Below are 12,500 nucleotides of genomic sequence, written 5' to 3' on the forward strand. Positions count from 1 at the left end.
TGTTGTAACAGTGATGTTGATGACGTTGTAACAGTGATGCTGATGGCTGTTGTTGTAACAGTGATGTTGATGGCTGTTGTTTTAACATTGATGCTGATGGCTGTTGTTGTTGTAACAAGGACGATGATGGCTGTTGTTGTAACAGTGATGCTGATGGCTGTTGTTGTAACAGTGATGTTGATGACTGTTGTTGCAACAGTGATGTTGATGACTGTTGTTGTAACAGTGATGCTGATGACTGTTGTTGTAACAGTGATGCTGATGACTGTTGTTGTAACAGTGATTCTGATGGCTGTTGTAACAGTGATGTTGATGACGTTGTAACAGTGATGCTGATGGCTGTTGTTTTAACAGTGATGCTGATGGCTGTTGTTGTAACAGTTATGCTGATGGTTGTTGTTGTAACAGTGATGCTGATGGCTGTTGTTGTAACAGTGATGTTAATGACTGTTGTTGTAACAGTGATGCTGATGGCTGTTGTTGTAACAGTGATGCTGATGGCTGTTGTAACAGTGATGCTGATGGCTGTTGTAACAGTGATGATGATTGTTATTGTAACAGTGATGCTTATGGCTGTTGTTGTAACAGTGATGCTGATGATTGTTATTGTAACAGTGATGCTGATGGCTGTTGTTGTAACAGTGATGTTGATTGTTATTGTAACAGTGATGTTGATGACTGTTGTTGTAACAGTGATGCTGATGGCTGTTGTTGTAACAGTGATGATGATTGTTATTGTAACAGTGATGTTGATGGCTGTTGCAACAGTGATGCTGATGACTGTTGTTGTAACAGTGATGCTGATGGTTGTTGTAAAGGTGATGCTGATGGCTGTTGTTGTAACAGTGATGCTGATGACTGTTGTTGTAACAGTGATGCTGATGACTGTTGTTGCAACAGTGATGCTGATGGTTGTTGTTGCAACAGTGATGTTGATGACTGTTGTTGCAACAGTGATGCTGATGGTTGTTGTTGCAACAGTGATGTTGATGACTGTTGTTGCAACAGTGATGCTGATGGTTGTTGTTGTAAAGGTGATGCTGATGGTTGTTGTTGTAACAGTGATGCTGATGGCTGTTGTTGTAATGGTGATGCTGATGGCTGTTGTTGTAACAGTGATGCTGATGGCTGTTGTTGTAACAGTGATGCTGATGGTTGTTGTTGTAACAGTGATGCTGATGGCTGTTGTTGTAATGGTGATGCTGATGGTTGTTGTTGTAACAGTGATGCTGATGGCTGTTGTTGTAACAGTGATGCTGATGGCTGTTGTTGTAATGGTGATGCTGATGGCTGTTGTTGTAATGGTGATGCTGATGGCTGTTGTTGTAACAGTAATTCTGATGGCTGTTGTTGTAACAGTGATGTTGATGACTGTTGTTGTAACAGTGATGCTGATGGTTGTTGTTGTAACAGTGATGCTGATGGCTGTTGTTGTAACGGTGATGCTGATGGCTGTTGTTGTAACAGTGATGTTGATGACTGTTGTTGTAACAGTGATGCTGATGGTTGTTGTTGTAACAGTGATGCTGATGGCTGTTGTTGTAACGGTGATGCTGATGGCTGTTGTTGTAACGGTGATGCTGATGGCTGTTGTTGTAATGGTGATGCTGATGGCTGTTGTTGTAACAGTAATTCTGATGGCTGTTGTTGTAACAGTGATGCTGATGGATGTTGTAACGGTGCTGCTGATGGCTGTTGTTGTAACGGTGATGCTGATGACTGTTGTTGTAACAGTGATGCTGATGACTGTTGTTGTAACAGTGATGCTGATGACTGTTGTTGTAACAGTGATGCTGATGGCTGTTGTTGTAACAGTGATGCTGATGGCTGTTGTTGTAACAGTGATGCTGATGGCTGTTGTTGTAACAGTGATGCTGATGGCTGTTGTTGTAACAGTGATGCTGATGGCTGTTGTTGTAACAGTGATGCTGATGACTGTTGTTGTAACAGTGATGCTGATGACTGTTGTTGTAACAGTGATGCTGATGGCTGTTGTTGTAACAGTGATGCTGATGGCTGTTGTTGTAACAGTGACGCTGATGACTGTTGTTGTAACAGTGATGCTGATGGTTGTTGTAACAGTGATGCTGATGGCTGTTGTTGTAACAGTGATGCTGATGGCTGTTGTTGTAACAGTGATGCTGATGACTGTTGTTGTAACAGTGATGCTGATGGCTGTTGTTGTAACAGTGATGCTGATGGCTGTTGTTGTAACAGTGATGCTGATGGCTGTTGTTGTAACAGTGATACTGATGGCTGTTGTTGTAACAGTGATGCTGATGGCTGTTGTTGTAACAGTGATGCTGATGGCTGTTGTTGTAACAGTGATGCTGATGGCTGTTGGTGTAATAGTGATGCTGATGACTGTTGTTGTAACAGTGATGCTGATGGCTGTTGTTGTAACAGTGATGCTGATGGCTGTTGGTGTAACAGTGATGCTGATGGCTGTTGGTGTAACAGTGATGCTGATGGCTGTTGTTGTAACAGTGATGCTGATGGCTGTTGTTGTAACAGTGATGCTGATGACTGTTGTTGTAACAGTGATGCTGATGGCTGTTGTTGTAACAGTGATGCTGATGGCTGTTGTTGTAACAGTGATGCTGATGGCTGTTGTTGTAACAGTGATGCTGATGACTGTTGTTGTAACAGTGATGCTGATGGCTGTTGTTGTAACAGTGATGCTGATGGCTGTTGTTGTAACAGTGATGCTGATGGCTGTTGTTGTAACAGTGATGCTGATGGCTGTTGTTGTAACAGTGATGCTGATGGCTGTTGTTGTAACAGTGATGCTGATGGCTGTTGTTGTAACAGTGATGCTGATGACTGTTGTTGTAACAGTGATGCTGATGACTGTTGTTGTAACAGTGATGCTGATGACTGTTGTTGTAACAGTGATGCTGATGGTTGTTGTTGTAACAGTGATGCTGATGGTTGTTGTTGTAACAGTGATGCTGATGACTGTTGTTGTAACAGTGATGCTGATGGCTGTTGTTGTAACAGTGATGCTGATGGCTGTTGTTGTAACAGTGATGCTGATGGCTGTTGTTGTAACAGTGATGCTGATGACTGTTGTTGTAACAGTGATGCTGATGGCTGTTGTTATAACAGTGATGCTGATGACTGTTGTTGTAACAGTGATGCTGATGACTGTTGTTGTAACAGTGATGCTGATGGATGTTGTTGTAACAGTGATGCTGATGGCTGTTGTTGTAACAGTGATGCTGATGACTGTTGTTGTAACAGTGATGCTGATGGCTGTTGTTATAACAGTGATGCTGATGACTGTTGTTGTAACAGTGATGCTGATGACTGTTGTTGTAACAGTGATGCTGATGGCTGTTGTTGTAACAGTGATGCTGATGGCTGTTGTTGTAACAGTGATGCTGATGGATGTTGTTGTAACAGTGATGCTGATGGCTGTTGTTGTAACAGTGATGCTGATGGATGTTGTTGTAACAGTGATGCTGATGGCTGTTGTTGTAACAGTGATGCTGATGACTGTTGTTGTAACAGTGATGCTGATGGATGTTGTTGTAACAGTGATGCTGATGGCTGTTGTTGTAACAGTGATGCTGATGACTGTTGTTGTAACAGTGATGCTGATGGATGTTGTTGTAACAGTGATGCTGATGGCTGTTGTTGTAACAGTGATGCTGATGGTTGTTATAACGAAGTTACTTTACCATTAATAACAAAAAAATTACTTTACTACCCAGAATAAAAACAACTTGTGTAAGGCAATAAAAAAAATATAATCACTGGGAAGCACTAAAGTCGTAAGGGCTGCACTGCTCTTGGGAATAGGAGATGATAAACTTTGATCCGAGGAAGGGGAGTGTAGTTTCAAATCCTCACTAGTTCTACACAATCAGACTTCACTGGTTCCAGGGTGGTGGAGCAAGTGTTGAAATCTAAGTAGTGACCTCCTGACAAGTGTCAGCAGACACTTGTCTTTTTTCTTGACGGACAAAACACTAATACCAGTGACTGTCATATGACTGTTGTGTCAGCAGACATTTGTGTCCTCTTTCCTGCTGGACAAAACACCAGCACCAGTGACTGTCATATGACTGTTGTGTCAGCAGACGTTTCTGTCCTCTTTCCTGCTGGACAAAACACCAGCACCAGTGACTGTCATATGACTGTTGTGTCAGCAGACATTTGTCAAAACTCCAGCACCAGTGACTGTCATATGACTGTTGTGTCAGCAGACATTTGTGTCCTCTTTCCTGACGGACAAAACACCAGCACCAGTGAACGTGTCATCCAAGACAAGTGTCAAGACATTTGTCTTTTTCTCCTAAACAAAACATCACTACCTCTAAAAGTGTCTAAAGACATGTGCGAAAAGACAAGTGTTTAAAGACACTTGTCTTGTTCCTTGACAGACAAAACACCAACACCATTGAACGTGTCATCCAGGACCCGCTACCTTAAGACACTTCTTTCCTGACAAACCAAACACTTTGACGACAGACAAAACTCCAATGTAACAATTCCTGACGTCCTTACTATATCACCCCATCAACCACTTGGTCATCAACACACACGCTAAGATATAAAAAAAAGTAAGAGACACAAGAAGCGTTATCTCTGCATCTGGCTGTAAACCATAACTCGGGAATTTGATTTACAGCTCATCAGGACGATGGAATCAGCGGGAATTAATATAAAAATGTCAGCTTAATACGTCAGCTAATGGCATTTATTTCCTGAGGCTGACGTTATGCGCACGCTAGACCCTCACCTCATACGTGACTGAAGGGAAAGAAATAATGACCTGTTTCATTAGTGGGACATAAAAGATTCATGTTAGGATATTTTACACGTGGAATATTGCGGTAAATTAAGTGGGCAACCGGAGACCTTCAGTCGGCAACAGTCAACACGGGACTAAGCTCCTCCTGCTGGGCGGAGCTACGGTGACGTCACAAGATGGCGGCTATTAGTGGGCGGAGCTTCAACGTTGTTGTCCCTTCTCGCTATCATCTTATCTACCAACATTATTACTAACTCTCTACATGGACATTGAGGTGTGTTCCCTCTACAGGCACTTTATATGCAAATTATCTCTCAATCTAGATCAAGCGATAAGTGTAAATTGCCTCAGATACGAAATTACTTAAAACAATTTGGGCATGTGGCACACGGCCGGATAGTTAACGAAGGAAGATTGAGTTTCAGGTAATCAGTTGATTTTATACGCTAGTGAATTGTGTTGGTAAGCGAATTACCGCCGATTTAATGGCTTGTTTGCCCACATGCGATAACAACCACGCCCCCTCGAGCCTGGGAAAGTGAAAGATAACGAGAGGACAGAGTCAATCACCTGCGCTGGTGATTATGCGGTGATCAGAGCGCATGCGCTACGGCGTTTCCCATTAGCGATGTCTATAGACGTTTCTCACAAGCCAGAAGCCATATAGCTTCGCTATAAACTGGTAACATTTATCTATTTCCTTGGTTATTTCATCCCTCATGGTTCCTCATTCCACGAAAAGTGAAATAATAATAATAATAATAATAATAATAATAATAATAATAATAATAATAATAATAATAATAAAAAAAAATTTTAATACTGCTACTACTAATAATAATAATAGTGCTATAACTACTACTGATACTACTACTACTACTTCTACTACTAATAACGATAATAATAATAATAATAATAATAATAATAATAATAATAATAATAATAATAATTATTGATAATAGTTTAGCCAAAAATAATTGCAAATATCGCACATATTGAGCTATCGTGGGATATATAATTGTGTGTCGGCGAGAAAGCTAAGCAGTAGTATACTGCGCTGGTTATGACCGCTACGGGCGGTAAATATCGCCGCTACGGCCTGAAAATATCGCCGCTAAAGCCAATGTATATCCCTTGAGCGGCCGGAAAATGTCGCCGCTATGGATGATAATCATCCCCGCTACGGGCGGTAAATATTGCAGCAGTGGAGGGTAAATATCGACACTATGGAAAGTAAATATTGCAGCAACAGAGTTAATATCGCCGCTAAAAGCGGTAAATATCGCCGCTACAAGCGGTAAATATCGCCGCTATATGCGGTAAATATCGCCGCTACAAGCGGTAAATATCGCCGCTACAAGTGGTAAATATCGCCGCTACAAGCGGTAAATATCGCCGCTACAAGCGGTAAATATCGCCGCAATAAGCGGTAAATATCGCCGCTACAAGTGGTAAATATCGCCGCAATAAGCGGTAAATATCGCCGCTACAAGTGGTAAATATCGCCGCAATAAGCGGTAAATATCGCCGCTACAAGTGGTAAATATCGCAGCTACGAGCTGTAAAAATGTCGACGCTCCAGGCAGTAAATATCACCGCTACGGGCAGTAAATATCACCGCTACGGGCAGTAAATATCACCGCTACGGGCAGTAAATATCACCGCTACGGGCAGTAAATATCACCGCTACGGGCAGTAAATATCACCGCTACGGGCAGTAAATATCACCGCTACGGGCAGTAAATATCACCGCTACGGGCAGTAAATATCACCGCTACGGGCAGTAAATATCGCTAGTACAAACATTAAATATTGCCGCTGCCTTCACTATTTTAATTCCCCTCTCCCTTTCTCCACCATCTAATCCGCCCTTAATTCTAACCCCTTAATTCACCCTCTAATTCACTCCCCCTTAACCAACTCTATAATTCAGCCCTAAATTATACATTTAGCGTCAAGTGAATATACCAGCTACATAATGTCTGTGGAAATCCTTATATTCATTTGAGGGAAGCGCTAGTAAGGCTTGATCCTAGGAAGAGGTGGGCCTGCTCCACTTCCTCGGATCAACAGCTATTCGTCACTGACAAGTGATATTATTATAATTAAAGATATATGTCACCTGAATACCCTCTAGAAATTTACAAATATATTTAAAAAGCATTAAGGTTAATTTTGTACGAATATATACTCAGATATATACTTCTCCACAGTATATATATATATATATATATATATATATATATATATATATATATATATATATATATATATATATATATATATATATATGCAAAACAACCACTCTGAAAGAATAGATAAATTCCAAGCGCTTTCGTGACTACTCACATTATCAAGGAACTATCATAGTTCCTTGATAATGTGAGTAGTCACGAAAGCGCTTGGAATTTCTCTATTCTTTCAGAGTGGTTGTTTTGCATATATATATATATATATATATATATATATATATATATATATATATATATATATATATATATATATATATATATATATATATATATATATATATATATATCGTGCCGAATAGGCAGAACTTGCGATCTTGGCTTAAATAGCAACGCTCATCTTGCCATATAAGACAAGTGAAAATTTGTGTATGCAATAATTTCGCCAAAATCATTCTGAACCTAACGGAAAAAAATATATTTCACTGTGTTTGTTTAGTATTAAATTACTGTAAACAAATCTAAAATATATTTAGTTGGGTTAGGCTAAAATAAATTGCTCTTGTTATAATAAGGTTAGGTAAGTTTTCTAAGATTCTTTTGGAGCAAAATTATAAATTTTTACATTAACATAAATGAAAAAAATATATCTTTAAACGTATAAGAGAAAATTTTAGAAAGGACTTAATTTTAAATGAGTTCTTGCTAATTGACCAGTTTTACATATTCGGCACGACATATATATATATATATATATATATATATATATATATATATATATATATATATATATATATATATATATATATATACGTAGCTGATATACCGTAATATATAGTGTTATATGTTAGATAATTATTAAGAAATGCTTATTAATAATATATTTTTTGACTACACGTACATGTACAAGGTATACAGACCATAGCTGACATCAGTGACATACTACTATGTACAAAGCCGCTTGTTATGCCGATCATTTCGGGCAAGTTAGGTCAGTTTTGTCCCAGGATGCGATCCACACCAGTCCACTAACACCCAGTTACCTATTTTACTGATGGGTGAACATCCGGTGTAAGAAAATACGCCCAATGCTTTCACCCTTGCTGGGAATCTAACCCGGACACCCAGCATGTGAAGCGAGAGCTCTAGCCACTAGGCCACGGGCTACCGTATTGCTGAGTCAAGGCTCATCGCGTGGGAGTTTAGCGCCACCGTACCTGAACACTAATTTAATTTCTAACGTAAAACTTTGGTTTAGGTCGAAAATAATCTTGACAAATGATTTGCCAATAGAGACGTTGTGAATCAGGACAATGACTGTCAACCTGGTCAGGGTCACATCAGTACAAGTGATGTCACACTTGTTCAAAGTGACGCTGGTTCAAAGTGGCGCTGGTTCAAAGTGGCGCTGGTTCAAAGTGGCGTTGGTTCAAAGTGGCGTTGGTTCAAAGTGGCGTTGGTTCAAAGTGGCGCTGGTTCAAAGTGGCGCTGGTTCAAAGTGGCGCTGGTTCAAAGTGGCACTTGTTCAAAGTGACAATTCTTCAAAACAGCTGAAACTGATTCTTATGTACTGTTCAATACTGGTTCTAATAATGAGATTTCGCTTTATAATATATATATATATATATATATATATATATATATATATATATATATATATATATATATATATATATATATATATATATATATATATATATGCAAAACAACCACTCTGAAAGAATAGAGAAATTCCAAGCGCTTTCATGACTACTCACATTATCAAGGAACTATGATAGTTCCTTGATAATGTGAGTAGTCACGAAAGCGCTTGGAATTTCTCTATTCTTTCAGAGTGGTTGTTTTGCATATTCTGAAATCACCTTTTTACTGTGATCTTATTGCATATATATATATATATATATATATATATATATATATATATATATATATATATATATATATATATATATATATATATCACAAAAGCATACAGAGGTGATTACAGGTCAACCTGGTCATTATCTCCATAGCTTACTCATAACAATGTACAAACAAATTTGGCCTCTAAGGGAGTTATTACCCACAAACAGTCCTGACACTGCCGCTGCCCTCTAACTTCTATCTTCCTTTCATTATCCGCCATTATCTTATCTTCTGCATGATTATCACCACCTTTTTCCTCCTCTGGTAATTACCTGTCATTGTCGTGGCTGCCACCCCGGGGTTTCCACTAATAACATCTTCCTATTATGTATTTTTCATCACTGAATACATTTCTATTACATTTGGGTTTTATTGTTTATAATATATATATATATATATATATGTCGTGCCGAATATGTAAAACTGGTCAATTAGCAAGAACTCATTTAAAATTAAGTCCTTTCTATAATTTTGTCTTATACGTTTAAAGATATATTTTTATTTCATTTATGTTAATGTAAAAATTAATAATTTTGTACCAAAAGAACCTTAGAAAACTTACCTAACCTTATTATAACAAGGGCAGTTTAATATATATATATATATATATATATATATATATATATATATATATATATATATATATATATATATATATATATATATATATATATATATATATATATATATATATATATATATATATGTCGTGCCGAATAGGCAGAATTTGCGATCTTGGCTTAAAAAGTAACGCTCATCTTGCCATATAGGACAAGTGAAAATTTGTGTATGCAATAATTTCGCCAAAATCATTCTGAACCTAACGAAAAAAAATATATTTCACTGTTTGTTTAGTATTAAATTACTGTAAACAAATCTAAAATATATTTAGTTGGGTTAGGCTAAAATAAATTGCGCTTGTTATAATAAGGTTAGGTAAGTTTTCTAAGTTCCTTTTGGTGCAAAATTATAAATTTTTACATCAACATTAATGAAAAAATATATATCTTTAAACGTATAAGAGAAAATTTTAGAAAGGACTTAATTTTAAATGAGTTCTTGCAGACCAGTTTACATATTCGGCACGACATATATATATATATATATATATATATATATATATATATATATATATATATATATATATATATATATATATATATATATATATATATATATATATATATATACTGTATAATAATTCCAGCAAATATTTAAACAAGAAATATCTCTCACATTTTCTTAAATCCATCTTTATCCTGGTTATCGAAATCTACTCACGTTGTCATCTTATACGTGCTAAAATAACGTATTTACTCAGTGCGTGTGCGTCTATTTTGGATTAACTTGCCTGTTACTGCGCGCTTGCCGCATTTTACTCTTCTAACTGTACGCATTTCATACACAGATGTGTACACATTCATGTACACTTTCTTTGTGTACACGAATTTTCAAGTAGGTTTTGGTTTCACTGGCGTATCAGTATTTCCCGCATTCCCTTCATTCGAATACCGCTGTATATTCCTACGGGTTTAGCGCTTCCCCGTGATTATAATAATTCACTGGAATACACATAGAATCTTTTATGACTGCGTACATGTACGTTTTAGGAGCATATACGCTTTTCTGTAGAATAATCTCGTCAGTTACGCAAACCTTCCTTCACGATGTTACATTTCTTATATAAATTGGGTGGACGATCGAGCTTAAACCACTCCATGTCTTGAATGACCCATACGGGCTTACCGCTTCCTAATAATAACAATATTAAAATATAATTAGATTAATTATTTAAGTAATTAATACATGATGTATCGTCTACGCACAATATTTCAAGAATTTTATCTGAAAAATTAAAATTTCGGCAAATATTCTTTATATTTTGATTTTTTTTTTATAAACTGATAAATCATTTAGAAAATACGAAGCTGCAAACTAAAAGAAAATAATATGAATTGGTCCTAAAATTTCTGTTTGTCAAAATCCAAAAATTTACAAATTTACTACAACAGTGATTCAAAATATTAAAAAAATCCAAAAATTTACTACAACAGTGACTCAAAATATTAAAAAAATCCAAAAATTTACTACAACAGTGACTCAAAATATTAAAAAAATCCAAAAATTTACTATAACAGTGACTCAAAATATTAAAAAATCCAAAAAATTACTATAACAGTGATTCAAAATATTAAAAAAATCCAAAAATTTACAACAGTGACTCAAAATATTAAAAAAATCCAAAAATTTACTATAACAATGATTCAAAATATTAAAAAAATCCAAAAATTTACAACAGTGACTCAAAATATTAAAAAAATCCAAAAATTTACTACAACAGTGACTCAAAATATTAAAAAAATCCAAAAAATTACTACAACAGTGACTCAAAATATAAAAAAATCCAAAAATTTACTACAACAGTGACTCAAAATATTAAAAAAATCCAAAAATTTACTACAACAGTGACTCAAAATATTAAAAAAATCCAAAAATTTACTATAACAATGATTCAAAATATTAAAAAAATCCAAAAATTTACTACAACAGTGACTCAAAATATTAAAAAAATCCAAAAATTTACTACAACAGTGATTCAAAATATTAAAAAAATCCAAAAATTTACTACAACAGTAACTCAAAATATTAAAAAAAAAAATTGTATGGACAAATTGTATCTATTAAGACTTTAGGAAACTTGTTAGATTTCATCATCAGGAGTTGATATGTAAGTTGAAAAATATATAGGAGAGAGAAGGCAAATTGAGTTTTTTTAGTTGAGAGGAACATAAGAACAGTGATGGGAGGTAATATGCTTTCTTGGGGCAACGTTCTTAAAGGAGGTGCCCAAAGGACCAGTGCTTGACCCACCAGTGATTCTGCGTTCTTAAAGGAGGTGCCCAAAGGACCAGTGCTTGACCCACCAGTGATTCTACGTTCTTAAAGGAGGTGCCCAAAGGATCAGTGCTTGACCCACCAGTGATTCTACGTTCTTAAAGGAGGTGCCCAAAGGATCAGTGCTTGACCCACCAGTGTTTCTGCGTTCTTAAAGGAGGTACCCAAAGGATCAGTGCTTGACCCACCAGTGTTTCTGAGTTCTTAAAGGAGGTGCCCAAAGGATCAGTGCTTGACCCACCAGTGTTTCTGAGTTCTTAAAGGAGGTACCCAAAGGATCAGTGCTTGACCCACCAGTGATTCTACGTTCTTAAAGGAGGTGCCCAAAGGATCAGTGCTTGACCCACCAGTGATTCTACGTTCTTAAAGGAGGTGCCCAAAGGATCAGTGCTTGACCCACCAGTGTTTCTGCGTTCTTAAAGGAGGTACCCAAAGGATCAGTGCTTGACCCACCAGTGTTTCTGAGTTCTTAAAGGAGGTACCCAAAGGATCAGTGCTTCCACCCCCAAGTGTTTCTACGTTCTTAAAAGAGGTACCTAAAGGATCAGTGCTTGACCCACCAGTGATTCTATTTCAGTAGCTTGCTAGAAATTAGAATATATGTGAAGAGTTTTTGAATGATGTGACGATACTAAACAAGTAGGATAACGAATGTAATTGAAGTGTGTATCCCTACAGGAAGGAATGGAGTGCTTGAGAAAGTGGATGGATAGAAGGATAAAGTATAGTATGGATAAGTGTCGTGTAATTGA

General features: G+C 36.7%; 1 protein-coding gene across 2 annotated transcripts in view; it reads left to right on the top strand.

Annotated features, from left to right (window-relative positions):
* The window catches only part of LOC138855239 (homeobox protein aristaless-like), a 343,290-nt gene that overhangs the window by 255,938 nt on the left and 74,852 nt on the right, over positions 1-12,500 (top strand). The window contains exon 1 of one of the 2 annotated variants that reach the window (XM_070103560.1): positions 5,128-5,441. The exons of the other annotated variant lie outside the window; for it this stretch is intronic. The gene's annotated coding sequence lies outside the window, so the exon portion shown is untranslated. Of the gene's footprint in view, positions 1-5,127; positions 5,442-12,500 lie in introns of those variants that run through there. 2 annotated transcript variants of the gene reach the window in all.

This window comes from Cherax quadricarinatus, chromosome 86 (genome assembly GCF_038502225.1).
Source record: "Cherax quadricarinatus isolate ZL_2023a chromosome 86, ASM3850222v1, whole genome shotgun sequence".
Taxonomy (NCBI): Eukaryota; Metazoa; Arthropoda; class Malacostraca; order Decapoda; family Parastacidae; genus Cherax; species Cherax quadricarinatus.